General features: G+C 44.2%; 1 protein-coding gene and 1 pseudogene across 1 annotated transcript in view; both read right to left on the bottom strand.

Annotated features, from left to right (window-relative positions):
- Positions 1-17,578, bottom strand: part of LOC124605202 (kazrin) — a 1,111,833-nt gene that overhangs the window by 251,233 nt on the left and 843,022 nt on the right. The gene's annotated exons all lie outside the window — the stretch shown is intronic.
- Positions 1,717-1,834, bottom strand: LOC124607828 (annotated as a pseudogene).

Raw genomic sequence — 17,578 nt, 5'->3', positions numbered from 1 at the left:
TTGAGGGTTTTTGCGGACGATGCCGTAGTATATCGAGAGGTTGTAACAACGGAAAATTGTACTGAAATGCAGGAGGATCTGCAACGAATTGACGCATGGTGCAGGGAATGGCAACTGAATCTCAATGTAGACAAGTGTAATGTGGTGCGAATACATAGAAAGAAAGATCCTTTATCATTTAGCTGCAATATAGCAGGTCAGCAACTGGAAGTAGTTAATTCCATAAATTATCTGGGAGTAGGAATTAGGAGTGATTTAAAATGGAATGACTATATAATATTAATCGTTGGTAAAGCACATGCCAGACTGAGATTCATTGGAAGGATCCTAAAGAAATGCAGTCCGAATACAAAGGAAGTAGGTTACAGTACACTTGTTCGCCCACTGCTTGAATACTGCTCACTGGTGTGGGACCGTACCAGATAGGGTTGATAGAAGAGATAGAGAAGATCCGACGGAGAGCAACGCGCTTCGTTACAGGATCATTTAGTAATCGCGAAAGCGTTACGGAGATCATAGATAAGCTCCAGTGGAAGACTCTGCAAGAGAGACGCTCAGTAGCTCGGTATGGGATTTTGTTGAAGTTTCGAGAACATACCTTCACCGAGGAGTCAAGCAGTTTATTGCTCCCTCCTACGTAGATCTCGCGAAGAGACAATGAGGATAAAATCAGAGAGATTAGAGACCACACAGAGGCATACCGACAATCTTTCTTTCCACGAACAACACGAGACTGGAATAGAAGGGAGAACCGATAGAGGTACTCATGGTACCCTGCGGAGTATGGATGTAGATGTAGAAGGCAATGCCCGCCTGCACACGGCGATAGTTTCTACTGCTTGTCTTCGTGCTTACCAAAAGCTACCTTGGCTAGCAAAGTCACCGGATCTTTCCCCAATTGAGAACGTTTAGAGCATTACGGGCTGGACGTTCCAACCAGCTCCGCGATTTCGACAATGTAACGCGTCAGTTGGACAGAATTTGGTTGGATATACCTCAGAAGGATATCCAATAACACTATCATTCAGTGCAAAGCCGAATAATTGCTTGCATAAGGGCCAGAGGTGGATCAGAGCGTCATTGACTTGCTCCATTTCTGAAGTTCTTTCTCTTGAATAAATCGTCCAAATTTCCTGAAACTTTTATCATTTGTTTGTCTCTACATGTACGTCACATCTACCGATTTCTGTCCCATTCGCAAAAGTCCTTTGTTGCGTGTGGTATTCTTTTTTTTTCCTTGTCTTGGAGTGTATTTTGGCCCGTAATAAATGGTGAATGGTCTTGGTCGCAAACTAATTAATTACGTGATTCAATACATCGTCATCAAACACAGCTGTTCATTGTCTAGTGAAGGAACAGAATATAGAAAACGATGCATACATTTTTTATGCTTCTTTATTATACAGTGTTTCCTTTTTTTTAGGACAGCTATGTCTGATGATGACGTATCGAAACACGTCAATAAATTAATTTGTGACCATCTTTCACCATTCACTGTGTGCTGATTGTGATTGGTCATCTGCCTTATAAAGCACTCCGTCTTCATGCCAGAAGTGGCCCACCGTGTCATCCTCAGATGAGGGTGCGGATAGGAAGGGCGTGTGGTCAGCACACCGCTCTCCCGGTCGTTATGATGGTTTTCTTTGGACGGAGCCACTACGATTCGGTCGAGTAGCTTCTCAATTGGCATCACGAGGCTGTGTGCACCTCGAACCGTGGCAACAGCGCATGGCGGCCCGGATGGTCACCCATCCAAGTGCCGGCCACGCCCGACAGCGTTTAACTTCGGTGATCTGACGGGAACCGGTGTATCCACTGTGGCAAGGCCGTTGCCCCATCTGTCTTATAGATGGAGGTATTTCATTGTCTAGTGAAGGAAAAAACAAAACGAAGGACAGCCTAAAATATGGACTGACAGATGCGATCGATGTTTTAGCCTGCTATACATCTTTTGGTCGATGCACCATCTCACATTTTTTGCCGGTAGTAGCACTTTTTTATGTATGTCGACCTTAGGTGTATGAAGCTAGATTTTAAACTGATTGTCATTTCATTGTATATTGCCTCGTTTTTACACATCGTCAACATTTGCTATAGCAAACGACTTTTATCACTTTTTAAATAAATACGCTTTCATATTTGTCGTTTGTTACGTTAATTTTATATTCATATATCATTTAGCTGGACCATGTATCACAATAACTGTTAAGACTTTGAACGCAAGCTATCTTCAGCCGCAAAATGTAGCTTTCCAGCTGTTGTAAATCTTATCTCATTTATTTGTTGTTATGTATGTATTTATAACCACTTTTTTATAATCTTATTCTTTTGTATTTTCTGGTACATATTTTTCAATTATTTTACGTCCAAAAGCAATGAAGAATTCCTATCTCATTTCCCTCAACCTTACTTGACTCTGCAGACGCAGTTGCTGCTTTGGCACACGGTTCAGACTAAGCTTATTTGTTACAAATTCGGGCACCTAATATGTCTATAGTTACAAAGACATTTGCGCATACTTCTCTGAGACACGTACGTCGATATCTGAACACACGGAGAGAACAACTGGCAGGTGGTTTTCAACAACGAAACCGAGCACATTCAGTTACTTATAAAGTGGCAATAGTTTCGAGGATAGCTATCATTGCATTCAGTTAACATTCTGCTTTTAAATTTGACGCTTGCACATTATGTGGTCGGTCTCAGAACTGCTGCGAAAGCTCGCGCCAGTATTCCGGTAGTAGCTCGCACGGCCAGGTGTTGCAATCAGTCTTACGCCTATAATGTATATGGATGAACCCAAGAAGTTCTGCCATACGCTACTAGGTGGCAAGGGCGTCGTTTCACTGCGGCAGGGGATTTTAATGTATCGTAGTTCAGCAAATTTGCACAAAATATTTATAAATTATACAAACAAACCTTCCTCGTGAATCAGTCTAGTAATAATGAAAGCCGTATCAAAATCCCTATAGTAGTTCCTGAGATTAGCCTGGGAATACAGATAGAAACTGGGGCAGGGTACTTTAATTTCTGTATCTACAGCCAGAAAGCAGAAGATTTGTAGATAGGTGATACATAAATAGAAGACAGATTCTGTGGTTTATAAGGCTTGATCTACAAAAAGTGGTCCACAAAACTACCATCCAACCTCACTGACATTCATCTCTTATAGAATGATAGGACATATTCTGAGCTGAAGAGGTATTTTACTCTGTCCATCACTGATGATGTTTTCCCAAAAGTATGAAATTCCGTTGTATTTTATTGCCTGAAAGACAGACTTCCTCGGCTGTATTTTATTGATGTTGATTATTCATACAACAAAAGTATTCGATTTCAGAATACACATTTCATCGTCAGGAAGTAGAGGAAGTTCAGAATTTAACATGTTTTGACATGTTTCGACCTTACCAACAGATCAAAACAGATCAAAAGGAAAGAAATACGCGTCAACTTATTGTGAGCCTAAACACAAACTTTGTAGCGTAGAACTTGGCAACGCGATTAATAAATACCAAAATAAAATCTGAAAAACAGGTACTCCTTATCACACTGGATTTATGTTACACTGGATCAACTTCCAGCCCAAGCGTCGTGACAACTGACTGAGGAGGCAGGCAAATGCGGATTGACGTACCAGTTGAATATTAAACTTAAAAGCTTCACTCATAAGATGAAACGACATAAAAATACATTTAATGATTTAAATGACTCCACAGTCCTATCCATACACATAATAATAATAATAATAATAAGCGACTTGTATGTCCTAATCTATCCACATATCCACCAGCAAATTGGGATCTACAGTTTAAAGCGGAATCCGAACCACGTGTCCATTTCTCACATTGTTGAGAGATGACGGTTAGATTGAACGCAGACTGGCGGTTTTCGTGGTCGGACCAGGATTCGATTCCTCAAACCCTCGGTTTCCAGACACGCGCTTTATCACTGGACCACCAGGCTCGACACTACGTAAATACCAAGTGTGAATACATTGCACTGATTCAGTACGGCCCTCTTTGCACAAATGTGAAACGTAAAATACAAAAATAAAAAAAAAATTAACAGATACAATCAGACGATGAAAAGTTCAAAAGTGAGCGAAGGCAACCATGGTGATGTATCATTACGTAATCATACTTGTTGTTTGTATTATGTATAGGAAGAATGACTGTTCGAGTCTTTTAAATTACTTAACACGTTCTAATGTCGTTTTATCGTATTACTAAGGCTATTATGTTTAATTTTCAGCTGGTTTGTCAATCAGCATTTGACTGTAGTGTCACGTAGTGGTTATTTGTTATCAGTACCTCAGTGAGCCATCATGAGACTCAGTCTGACATTTGATTGCTGTAATGTACAGTTCAGTTGTTGACATGACATTGTTTCTGTGTTTCATATGATATTTTCAAAAGTATTAATCGTGATGAAATGTTCTATGCTGACCACTTTGTGTATCAGTTAAAATGAATTGCTCCTTGCATGTTTCCCTTTCCTGTATTTAGATGTTTAGATCACATCATCACAGCAACAACAACAACAAGGCCGATGACGACGACAATGGCTGTATCTATGGCCGAAATGCGTCATAAGGAACGATGAACACACTGAGATCGAAACGAATTCATCTACATCTACATCTCCCTTCCTTGAAAAACAATACAGAATATGTGATGTGCGCACGGTGGTTTAATATCGTTTGCAATGGGTGATTTTCTGTCGAAGATGGAGCATTACTCCTTGCAGCAACTTGCAGGCATACATTTAAAATGTGCTGTAGCATGATTTTTACGTGACGGAATTTGAAGAACCCGTATTCTAGATTGCAGTAGATCGCTCATGACACTATTAAACTTAAAATTTACTTTATAAATCGTATTAATATCAAAACAACTGGAACTGCAGAACAACATGTTTATGGAACAATAATTATCATCAATGTGACAGAAGAGAGGTTCAATGAGAACTTTAGGAGACGGCCACGACAGAATACTTAAAGTACTCAGCTTACATGCACTATATACGTAATTTTACTGCTAGAAATAGACGTTAATTAGGAATGATGTCTTGAACAGGGTAAAAGAGTAAGGTTTGGCTACGCAATTATTTCTTTCTCTCTTTTTTTTTTTTAACAAAATAGCTGACCTTAAGATCTCACCGTTAAAATTCTGGGCAACCTTCTAAGATTTGCAGATCGTTCAAAATGTTAAATGTTACGTAAATATTGTTTCCCCTGGAAGTATAGTACCGTCGTCACATGTGCCGGAATCGGTGTTGCAAGGTAAGCTGGTATAACTTCGAATTAAACGTTCGTATTTTACGCATGGTGTTGCAACGATTTCCGCAAAGCGCCTCGGTGGGTAGCGGTCAAATTCACTGACGCAGCAGTGCAGCCCGTCCAGGCGAACGGCAGAATCATCCTGCGTAAAATTGGAAATTAGACCAGTGTACTTTGTACCAGTGTTCCCAGAGTATTTGAGGTCTTCAGAAAGACGTTCAGGCGGAATCCAGTGTATATTTATCAGCCTTAACTCTGCAGACCGAAGACGATTACAGACTGTTGGTGCTCCGGGAAAGCGTGAAAACTGGCATTAAATCCGTTGGTCGGCCAAGTGAAAAATGACACAGAGCGTCCAGGTTCTAGAACGCGATATTTTGTCTCCTGCTTGTGGAAATAAGATTTTTCTTCCATGTGGCCAAACCTGTATGGATATTACCAGGAGAAGCGTAGGTAATCGACTGAAGGAATATAAACTACGAAACTTGTCGGTGGGATAAAATTAATTAATTGTACTGGCGTACTGTCTTCACGAACGCACAGCATCTGATTCCATATTGCAGGGTACTACCATTCACTGACTGGTTTGTACAGTATCGTTATAAAAAGGGAGTCCTTTCTTTTGTTTCATAATGCAGAGTGTTAACAACACACATAAACTTCTATTTTCCGTTGGTTCATGGGCATTTAAGTACCAACTTGAAAATGCTGCATGGAAGGAGGGTATCTAGTTTCACGTCTGGGTTTCTCAAATAGCCTTGCGGAAGAAATCTTTTGGATATATAAAATTAAATAGATGAGAGATTAATGCGGTCCGTGGTAGAGTATTTTGAGACTTATCGTTTTCATTACCAAACCTGTTACAAAAACGTAAGCACGCCGCTCTCGGCAACCTCTCAGCTTCACCAGCTCTAGAAAAAGACAAATAACGTGTGCCTCTCACTTCTTTCATTTATTTTAAGACAGATGAAAATTAGGAGGTAGCAGAGGCACAATTGCTCAAGCGAGCGCCTACTCGATAGCAAAAACAGAACGAGAAGGCGCAGTTTTAAGCACACTGGACTCGCATTCGGGAGGACGACGATTCGAATCCACCTACATCATTATGTAAATGTTCCGTGATTTTCCTAAATCGCTCCAGACAAATGCAGGGATGGTTCTTCTGAAACAATGCGGCCGGTTTCCTTCCCCATTCTTGAAACAATATGAACTTGTGCTCCGCCACCGATAACCTCGATGTCGACGGGACGTCAAACCCTAATCTATATCTACATGACAGTTCTGTAATTCATACTTAAGTTCCTGTCCGAGGATTCTTCGAACCATCTTTAAGCTATTTCTGTACCTTTCCATTCTCTAACAGCGCACGGGAAAATGTACACTAAAATCATTCCATACTATTCTAATTCCTCTTATTTTATTATGATGATCATTTCTTCTTATACCGGTTGGCGACAATATTTTGCATTCAGAGGAGAAACCTGGTGCCCGAAATTTCGTGAAAAGATCTCGCCGTAACGAAAAACGCCTTTGTTCTAATGATTGCCACCCCAACTCGTTTATAATATTCGCGACACTCTCTCCCCTACTTCGACAGAATACAAAACGAGCTGCCATTCTTTGACTTTTTCGAAGTCCTCCCTCAATTATATCTGATAAGGATCTCATACTGCGCAACAGTATCCTAGCAGAAGACTGACAACGGTAGGCAGTAGATCTGTAAGTGTTCCTCCAATAAACGCAGTCTTCTCTTTGCCTATGTAAGCGTACTGACACGTTCCATGACCTTGGAGATTTGCTCCTCAGTTTGGTCCTAAGAACCTGACGTGTAAATAAATAAATAAAAAAATATTTTTGACTGTGTGCTACTGTTTTAGCAATAGTTTATCTTAGCATTTAAGACTCTTCGGATTGATGTAAGCAAATGACTGTGGAAGTATTAAGTTGTGATGTACTTGTTACTGTGCTCTGCGTGTTAGACGACGAAATTACCGACAATAACGTCAGTAAATGAACTAAGTACATGCTTATCACATAATGTAAATACTATAACATATTTATCTTCCTGAACAGGCGTCTTTTTCGACACATAACCTCACAGTCACACACAGCCATTGAAACTAATCAAACTTCATATTAATTACAAAGTAAAAAAAAAACTGTAAATGTATCTGATGATTGCAGCATGCTGCTGACTTGCGCCCTGCGAGTAACAAGTGACTGTTGCAGTATATATTATTATCTTAAAACCTTACAATTCAGACGCAGCCCTCAAATAACGTTCATATAACATTGATAAATTTAAGTTTATTTATTTTGCCTTGTGGCTACAGGTTTCGGTACACAGTGCCATTGACCGTGGGAGGTGCCGCCGTGGTTAGCACCCTGGACTCGCATTCAGGAGGACGACGGTTCAATCCCGCGTCCGGCCATCCTGATTTAGGGTTTCCGTGATTTCCCTAAATCGCTCCAGGGAAATGCCGGGATGGTTCGTTCGAAAGGGCACGGTCGACTTCCTTCCCCGTCCTTCCCTAACCCGATGCGAGCAATGATCTCGATCTTTGGTCTCCACCCCGAAACAACCCCAACACAGTGCCATTGGGTATTGTGTATCGTGTATTAAACCGGGGAGTTAGAAACGACGGAGAGGATTCGTCCCGCCGTAGCGCTCAGTGGTTCACAACCCCACAACAGGCCACAGCAGTCCACCCACCCCACCACCGCCCCACACCGAACCCAGGATTGTTGTGCTGTTCGGCCCCCAGTAGACCACTCCCGGAAACGTCTCATACCAGACGAGTGTAACCCCAAATGTTTGCGTGATAGAGGAATTGTGGTGTACGCGTACGTGGAGGCAGTGTTTGTGCAGCAACTGCCGACATAGTGTAACTGAGGCGGAATAAGGGGAACCAGCCTGCATTCGCCGAGGTAGATGGAAAACCGCTGGAAAAACCATCCACAGGCTGGCCGGCACACCGGACCTTCACACTATTCCGCCGGGCTGATTCGTGCCGGTGACCCGCACGCTTTCCTGCTCGGGAAGCAGCGAGTTAGGCCGCGTGGCTAGCCGGGCGGTCACACAGTACCATGGTCACTCAGACCATCCCCTGGCGCGCAGTAGTTACGTTCGCTTTCCGCGAAGGTGTGGCAAATACTTGTATTTGAGTCACCTATTTGCGAAGCGAACGTGACAACTGCGTGGCAGGGTATAACTTGAGCATGGTACTGTGTACCGACACCTTCAGCCGCTAGGCAGAATAAATAAACTGCGACTATAGACTAAAACAAACTTTTTCAGTATTGTATTCGTCGCTGCTACACTGACAGTATGCCGGCAATATGTTCTAGGTATTTAGCTGAAGTGGCAACCTTTAGATTCGTGTGATTTCAAATGGTTCAAATGGCTCTGAGCACTATGGGACTTAACTTCTGAGGTCATCAGTCCCCTAGAACTCAGAACTACTTAAACCTAACTAACCTAAGGACATCACACACATCCATTCCCGAGGCAGGATTCTAACCTCTGACCGTAGCGGTCGCGCGGTTCCAGACTGTAGCGCCTAGAACAGCTCGGCCACCAGGGCCGGCTCGTGTGATTTATTGTGTAACCGAAATGTCATGGATTTCTTTTCGTACTAGTGTGGATGACTTCACACTTTTCTTTAATTAGACTCAACAGATACTTTTCGCGCCATGCAGGTGTCTTACCTAAATCGTTTTGCAATTTGTTTATCTTCTGATGGCTTTACCAGATTGTAAACCACAGCATCATCTACAAACAATCTTGTATGACTCTACAGATTACCTCCCAAATCATTTATGTAAATCACCGACAGCAGAGGGCCTATAACAATTTCTTAGGGAACGCCAGTTAACACTTCAGTGTCACCCGATGACTTTCTGTTGATTATTACGTACTGATAAGAAGTCACGAGTACAATCACAAAACTGAAACTTTACTCCATACACTAGCAATTTGATTAGAAGTTTGTTGTGCAGAACGGTCTCAAACGCCTGCAAATTTAGAAATGTAGAATCAATTTGAGATCTCCTGTTGATAACTCATATTTCCTTTGTTGAGTAGTGGCCTGTGCAACAACGCTAAAGACGTGGCAAGAAAGAATGTTTTTTTTTTTTTGGTTCTATAACATCTAAGATCACAATTTTGAATAAAAATACAGCATCAAACCAGTGTAGAGAAGGCAGTATATATTGAGAAAGCTATAACGTTATTGTCCACAGCTAGTGGTCTCACGGTAGCGTTCTCGCCTCCCGAGCACGGGGTCCCGGCTTCGATTCCCCGCGGGGTCAGGGATTTTCACCTGCCTCGAGATGACTGGGTGTTGTTGTGTCGTCCTTATCATCATTATTCACCCTCATTGCGGTCGGAGGAAGGCAATGGCAAATCACCTCCGCTAGGACCTTGCCTAGTACGGCGGTCCGGGTCTCCCGCATCGTCACCTATGCTCTGTCAAGGAGTATGGGACCCCATCATCATCATAACGTTACTACACAACATCATCCGTAATCTCATCAATACCGGCCTGTGTGGCCGAGCGGTTCTGGGCGCTTCAGTCAGGAACCGAGCGACTGCTCCGGTCGCCGGTTCGAATCCTGCCTCGGGCATGAATGTGTGTGATGTCCTTAGGTTAGTTAGGTTTAAGTAGTTTTAAGTTCTAGGGGACTGATGACCTCAGATGTTAAGTCCCATAGTGTTCAGAGCCATTTGAAACATTTGGATCTCATCAATAAATGAGGTTGAAATCGCAATTTTCCAGGGTGTGCGGGAATGTTCCAAAAGCAGCACAAGACAATTTACAAATAGATATAATACTTCATCGCAATCAGCCGCACAAGTCAGGGAAAATTTTAAATTTTGTTTTGAACAAAATCCTTTGCAACGAATGTAAAATAAGCTGCTTAATAAATATATGCTTAAAGTGTCAATTATTCTGACTTGATATTAAACAACTATTATAATTTTTATTTCTCTTGTCCCACAAAACATAAAAACGTCAGACTTTGTAAGTTGAAACACAAACGGCAAACCGCGTCCAAAATATCAAACCAATTAACCGCGTCCACATCACCGTGTGCTCACGTACGACAGGTCAACCGCTGGCGAGTGTTAGATATTTTCCCTTAGTCGCAGCAGTTCGCTGACGTGGGACGCCACGGGGAACAAGAGATATGCGAGTCTTGCAACGAACTTGTGACGTCACTCTAGTTGCCTTGCCCGCCGACATATATCGCTAACGCTTGGCTCCTTCCAGCCCACGCGGAAAATTAATATCTCATTAAAAAAGTACCAACTAAAGGTCTTAGCTTTGTCATGTGCTATCGAGAGCTTGCTTATATTTAAACGCGCACCTAATAATTATGAAACTCGTCTGAAATGATAACTCGCTTCCCGCAGAGACGGCCGCTGGAAGTCGTTATGACCCGTAATGTCGCGTGCTGTGAAACACACACCTGGACATAATAGAAAAATTCATTTACAATCTTACGAAACGGTGTTCTTTTTACATTCTTTCCGTTGCTGATTAGTAATTCGACGTCGGAATGACAAGATTCAAAAAGGTGGATTCAATATGGCGGATAAAAATTGTAAATTTAGCGTGTTCGAGTAAAACTTGGGTTATAAAGTATTGTGAGATCGATAATAACGAATTAGAAGTCGAAATTGGCATACTGAAATGTTTCATTCGATATTTTATATTTTTCAATCGAAATCATAGTCACAGTCATTATTGCTTTTCTAAGGGTCGCTGTCGGGTTGTCGGTTGTCCACTGGGATTTGCTTCGAAAATCAGATCTTTTACCTTAGGTGGAATCTTTTTTCTTCAATAGTCATTTTCTGGACTCTAGACTTGAATGAATCCGAAGATGCCAGATGCCGATGGAAGGGGTCTCTTTCTCTTGGGAATACTTGTGTGTAAAATCTTCTTGACTACCCTGGATATCCTTATTCCAATCTTCCTACGCATCTTCAGACAGCCGACCAATTGGGAACGGAGCAGCTTCGGTTATGGCATACGTGTATAAAAACTACATAGAGTAGTGTCGGCATTGGGCATTATTTCAGGATATTGTGTCCAGTGAAGCTGGCACCCGACTTTCAAGAAATATACATTTTTTCAGAGTTCTTCATTGATGTGTTTTAATTCTAGAGTTTTCTGTACAAAATTGGAATATTTCTGCAGCATTTCGCAAAAAAAACGATATTACTAGTGAAAAATTTACACTCCTGGAAATTGAAATAAGAACACCGTGAATTCATTGTCCCAGGAAGGGGAAACTTTATTGACACATTCCTGGGGTCAGATACATCACATGATCACACTGACAGAACCACAGGCACATAGACACAGGCAACAGAGCATGCACAATGTCGGCACTAGTACAGTGTATATCCACCTTTCGCAGCAATGCAGGCTGCTATTCTCCCATGGAGACGATCGTAGAGATGCTGGATGTAGTCCTGTGGAACGGCTTGCCATGCCATTTCCACCTGGCGCCTCAGTTGGACCCCAGCGTTCATGCTGGACGTGCAGACCGCGTGAGACGACGCTTCATCCAGTCCCAAACATGCTCAATGGGGGACAGATCCGGAGATCTTGCTGGCCAGGGTAGTTGACTTACACCTTCTAGAGCACGTTGGGTGGCAGGGGATACATGCGGACGTGCATTGTCCTGTTGGAACAGCAAGTTCCCTTGCCGGTCTAGGAATGGTAGAACGATGGGTTCGATGACGGTTTGGATGTACCGTGCACTATTCAGTGTCCCCTCGACGATCACCAGTGGTGTACGGCCAGTGTAGGAAATCGCTCCCCACACCATGATGCCGGGTGTTGGCCCTGTGTGCCTCGGTCGTATGCAGTCCTGATTGTGGCGCTCACCTGCACGGCGCCAAACACGCATACGACCATCATTGGCACCAAGGCAGAAGCGACTCTCATCGCTGAAGACGACACGTCTCCATTCGTCCCTCCATTCACGCCTGTCGCGACACCACTGGAGGCGGGCTGCACGATGTTGGGGCGTGAGCGGAAGACGGCCTAACGGTGTGCGGGACCGTAGCCCAGCTTCATGGAGACGGTTGCGAATGGTCCTCGCCGATACCCCAGGAGCAACAGTGTCCCTAATTTGCTGGGAAGTGGGGGTGCGGTCCTCTACGGCACTGCGTAGGATCCTACGGTCTTGGCATGCATCCGTGCGTCGCTGCGGTCCGGTCCCAGGTCGACGGGCACGTGCACCTTCCGCCGACCACTGGCGACAACATCGATGTACTGTGGAGACCTCACGCCCCACGTGTTGAGCAATTCGGCGGTACGTCCACCCGGCCTCCCGCATGCCCACTATACGCCCTCGCTCAAAGTCCGTCAACTGCACATACGGTTCACGTCCACGCTGTCGCGGCATGCTACCAGTGTTAAAGACGGCGATGGAGCTCCGTATGCCACGGCAAACTGGCTGACACTGACGGCGGCGGTGCACAAATGCTGCGCAGCTAGCGCCATTCGACGGCCAACACCGCGGTTCCTGATGTGTCCGCTGTGCCGTGCGTGTGATCATTGCTTGTACAGCCCTCTCGCAGTGTCCGGAGCAAGTATGGTGGGTCTGACACACCGGTGTCAATGTGTTCTTTTTTCCATTTCCAGGAGTGTATTTTTGTAAAAAAGATTATTTGCCAATTTGCGAAAAAATAATGATCACAATTCCGAATAAGTCCTCAAGAATTCTACAGAAAACGGAATTGACATTTTTTTGTGCAGATGATAGTTTATAAGATAAATGCAGTAATGAGGGACCGAATTTTACCGTGTTGTACTGCAGCACGGCACAAAAATGACCGCCCTTCAAAAACGTGCAGATGTGTGCACGCAAACACATTTGAACTCGTTAACTGTACTATTAAGGTAGTAGGAGAGCCATTTACAAAAGTGGAGCCACGCAGAGGAAATTTTTTAGCCAACAATTTCAGATAATATCAGTAGTAGCTTAACGTCATTACATTGGTTAAAAATATCAAACATACGTTCTAGAGTGCTAACCATTTTATTGTATCCTGAAAATCAGGCAGCATTGCTGTCATATATTAAACAGGCCATACAAACAATGTGTCTTGTCCGATTTACTGTTTACCGTCAACTGTCACAACACGCGTCACGTCGACTTGAGACTGAAATGATACTGCCGTATTAGACAAGGACGCACCAGTCCAATCTACACGACGTTTCGCTGGACCAAAGTCGGAATGTGCACCTATTTTGTTAGTATTTTGTCCAGGTTTTCAAGCGAGTTGTCCCATTGAGCGCCAGTGTGATTTCGCGGGACGCTGCGGAAGCTCCAAGGCGCAGACGAAAGGAACGTTTCATTATTAATGTAGTTTATATGTTATCATTATTATTTTTATTTGCCCGCCCGGTTGGCCGTGCGGTCTAACGCACGGCTTTCCGGGCGGGAAGGAGCGCCTGGTTCCCGGCACGAATCCGCCAGGCGGATTTGTGTCGAGGTCCGGTGAACCGGCCACTCTGTGGATGGTTTTTAGGCGGTTTTCCATCTGCCTCGGCGAATGCGCACTGGTTCCCCTTATTCCGCCTCAGTTACACTATGTCGGCGATTGCTGCGCAAACAAGTTCTCCACGTACGCGTGCACCACCATTGCTTTACCACGCAAACATAGCGGTTACACTCGTCTGGTGTGAGACGTTCCCTTGGGGGCCCACAGGGGGCCGAACCGCACTATGACCCTGGGTTCGGTGTGGGGCGGTGGAGGGGTGAAGTGGACTGCGGTGGTCGTCGTGGGGTTGTGGACCACTGCGGCTGCGGCGGGGACGGAGCCTCTCCGTCGTTTCTAGGTCCCCGGTTAACATACAATACAATACAATTATTTTTATTTAATTAAAATGTAATGCAGACAGATTTGTCCGCGGAATCTCCTGGTATGATGTAAGAGAGTCCTAATCTGACAGACTGAATAAATTAGTTATTTAAAAATGTCGCTGGCCACGGTAGCCCCCATAGAACTGCTCTTACCAAAGCTGTATGCACGGTTGTTGTAGCGATAAATGCGCATATCTTCTTGTGTATTCTTCCTTTCGGCGCGACAGTCACAAAGAAGCGTTTGTATCCGGCGGGAAAACGTCTGTCTCCAGTTGACAGGAGCTGGTGCGGTGACAGCCCTCAGCGCTGCAACTTGACCGGCGCTGCAGTCTCTCTGAGGAGTGCCACGTACCGGTGCTGGGACAGGTGAGTCGTACACAGCAGGGTGGTGGGCCGTCTCCGCAGAGAAAGGCCGCTGACAAAAGGCGGGCCGCAGAGGAGGAGAGGAGAGTAGAGAAGACGGATTGAAAACAAATTGCTCCGTGGGAGCTGCAGGAGGAGGAGGAGGAGGAGGGGATAATGAAGAGGGGACAATGCGAGCCGCGTTAACCTGCCAGCTGCCGGAGCGCAAATGACGCTCGCCCGGGGCGCCGTCGTCCGCCCTTCCTTCAGTATTCCTCACCCCTCACCTCCTCTCCCTCCGATACCTCGTTTATGCATGAGCTCTTTCGTCTTATTCGTCGTCCCTGCTAGCTCTCTGTTGCCACAAACTCGCTATTCACCTGTTCCCTGAAATGAGAAGCTCGGTAACGAGATGTTTTAATTAAACGGGTTCCTCCAGCGTCTCAATTCGCAAGACACGGCGACTTTACCCGCAACTCACAGTTCTCGCCGTAAGGTGTTTTTACTTCTAGAAACGACCTAGCTCCTCGTGCCAGATACACATGTGCGGCTAGAGCTCTTACAGGGGCACCGAGCTGTGCTCCGGCTCGTGTTTGTGCCGTTGACAGGTTGGCGTCGTGTATTCGGATTGTGACCTCTCGTTTCCTTAGTCCGTTCACTGGCGCCACTACGTTTGCTCGCTTTGTCTGTCCGTGAGTGGCAGCAGCGAGTACTGTAGTACTATCTTTGGAGCGACCTCTAGTATTTCCGGGTCGTCATGTGTCAGAGTGTGTGTGTGTGGGGGGGGGGGGGGGGGAGGGGGGAGGCGGAGCAGCAGTGAGGTCAACCAACACCGACTCAAAGGAAGGCTTCGGCGCTTGTTCGTGACGTCACGTCAGCTAGGCACGGCGAACGCCAGGTCTGTTGCAGGCAGAAACGCCTGGGCGTGCTTATCACTATAAATTTCTTATTTTTGGACAAAATGTTTGGTATTGTTTTGGATTCTGCAGTTTTATTTAGATGAAAGATCTTCTTATTATCGTAAACCTACAAATGAAGATCATAGTTCTGTACTACTGAACCCTGTCGAAACAAACGTAGATCAATATGAGAAGACGCTTTCCCCATTGCAAGCTTCGGAAATTTTACATTCAAGTAACTATATTTACTTGATCCATTTTGTTATCGAAACTTACCCCAACCCCCTTACAATAAACTCGTTTCTTTTATTTATTTATTTTCGTTTGACATCGTCACTGGAAATGTGAACTAATCTACACGTGTAAATGTCCAACTGTTGCCAGTCATTAGATGACAGTCGTTTTCAACGAAAGGAATTCTAAACAGGAAACAAAATAGCTTTATACATCGTAAATACTCCTGAGCTTAAACTTTTTTAAACATACACATTAGAAAAGATAAATATTCCCCTCTTTCAACTGAAAGGAGAAACTTTATAAGATAAAAAAATTTTATTTGATAAAACAAGTATCTCTCTTTTGTCTCTTCTTCTGTCCCCCACCCCCTCCCCCTCCACCAACGTGTACAATCGCAAGATATTTCATTAACATTCAGTGCTCCTCACCCCACAGTCAATCAAGATACCTAAAGAAGAGCACCAATATGTTCACAGTTTCTTGTAAAAGCAACCCAGTACAAACGTAACTTCCTCAGATTTACAAATAAGGTAAAGAAGCACGAATTCTGTTGCTGCTGGACCATGAAGTTGTTTTTGTATGTCAATCCTTAAAACAGGTGGAAATTTAAGTTCAGGAGTACACTATGTGTTAACAAGTAATGAATTGCACAATTAATTGATTGCAGAAATCTCTCAGAACAATGTGTGTTGGTCAACTACCGCCAATAGTTTCACATTTTCCTGTGTCAGGGAGGGAGACTCCACCATTATGAGTACGCCTGCAACAGACCTGGCGTTCTTCGTGCCTAACTGACGTGACGTCACGAACAAACGCCGAGGCCTTCCTTTGAGTCGGTGTTGGGTCAACACAGCCAATACTTGCCCAACCGCTGGCAACATACATGCGCTACCAGACAGAAGGATGTGGTCGTGAGAGTGTACGACCACGTCAAGAACCGGATTCAGCGAGTATAACTGAGCTCTATGGGACTTAACTTCTGAGGTCATCAGTCCCCTAGAACTTAGAACTACTTAGATCTAACTAACCTAAGGACATCACACACATCCATGCCCGAGGCAGGTTTCGAACCTGCGACTGTAGCGGTCGCGCGGTTCTAGACTGTAGCGCCTAGAACCGCTCGGCCACTCCGGCCGGCACCTCATGCCATCTAGCTGTCATTTGGCGGTTTTATACTCCGACGTTTCTCTTGCCTAACTTGATTGGCAACGATTGATGGTCGTTCGTCTCAGTGGACGACGTGTATCTGGTCTTTCGACCGTTTCTGTGTTCTTAACGTTCATGTCTACGTGCAGTTCGTCTTGTTGCTGTACAGTGGCTGTTTTAGCATTGTCTGAGTTGTTTGTGGAATTGTCTTTTGCGGTTCCATGTGCATCTAGTCAGATTTTGATTAGGCAGTTTGGTCTTGACCCTGTCTACGTACTAGGATTTGGTGGAACCAACTTGTGTAATTAAATGCTTGTCATTTGACGATGTTAACTATTATTCTATCGTGGTATCGCATCTTAAATGGATTTTCCGAGGGTGCTGGTCGGCGTTTCAGCTGTCCCTAGTTTGAGTTGCCATCCTGTTAAGAGAGCATAACTCTTGGCTGCCTGTCTCACCGCTTAAGCAGCTGTAGTGACTTTCCTCAGGTCGACACTTGGAGCACCGTCTGTGGATCACTCCTTTTTTTTATTTGGTCTGATTGTGTAAAGTATTTAAAAACAAAATTTTGTTTAAATTATTCCTATTGCTTGTGGCCTTCAGCCGACATATAATTTGAATTCTTCTTAATAAGGCCTTCAGTTTGTGTTACAGTCAAGTTTTTTAAATGATTGTTTTAAAAAAAATATTTCCTTAAATAAAGTGTATGTGTTTACTGTGCAACCAACGGTAACTGATTAGGCCCCGTTCACACCTTTTCCTGCTTTCCGTAAGTCCCACGTTTCAG

This window comes from Schistocerca americana, chromosome 3 (assembly GCF_021461395.2).
Source record: "Schistocerca americana isolate TAMUIC-IGC-003095 chromosome 3, iqSchAmer2.1, whole genome shotgun sequence".
Lineage (NCBI taxonomy): Eukaryota > Metazoa > Arthropoda > Insecta > Orthoptera > Acrididae > Schistocerca > Schistocerca americana.
The sequence above is the reverse complement of the archived record's forward strand: the minus strand, read 5'-3'. Positions and strand labels throughout refer to the sequence as shown.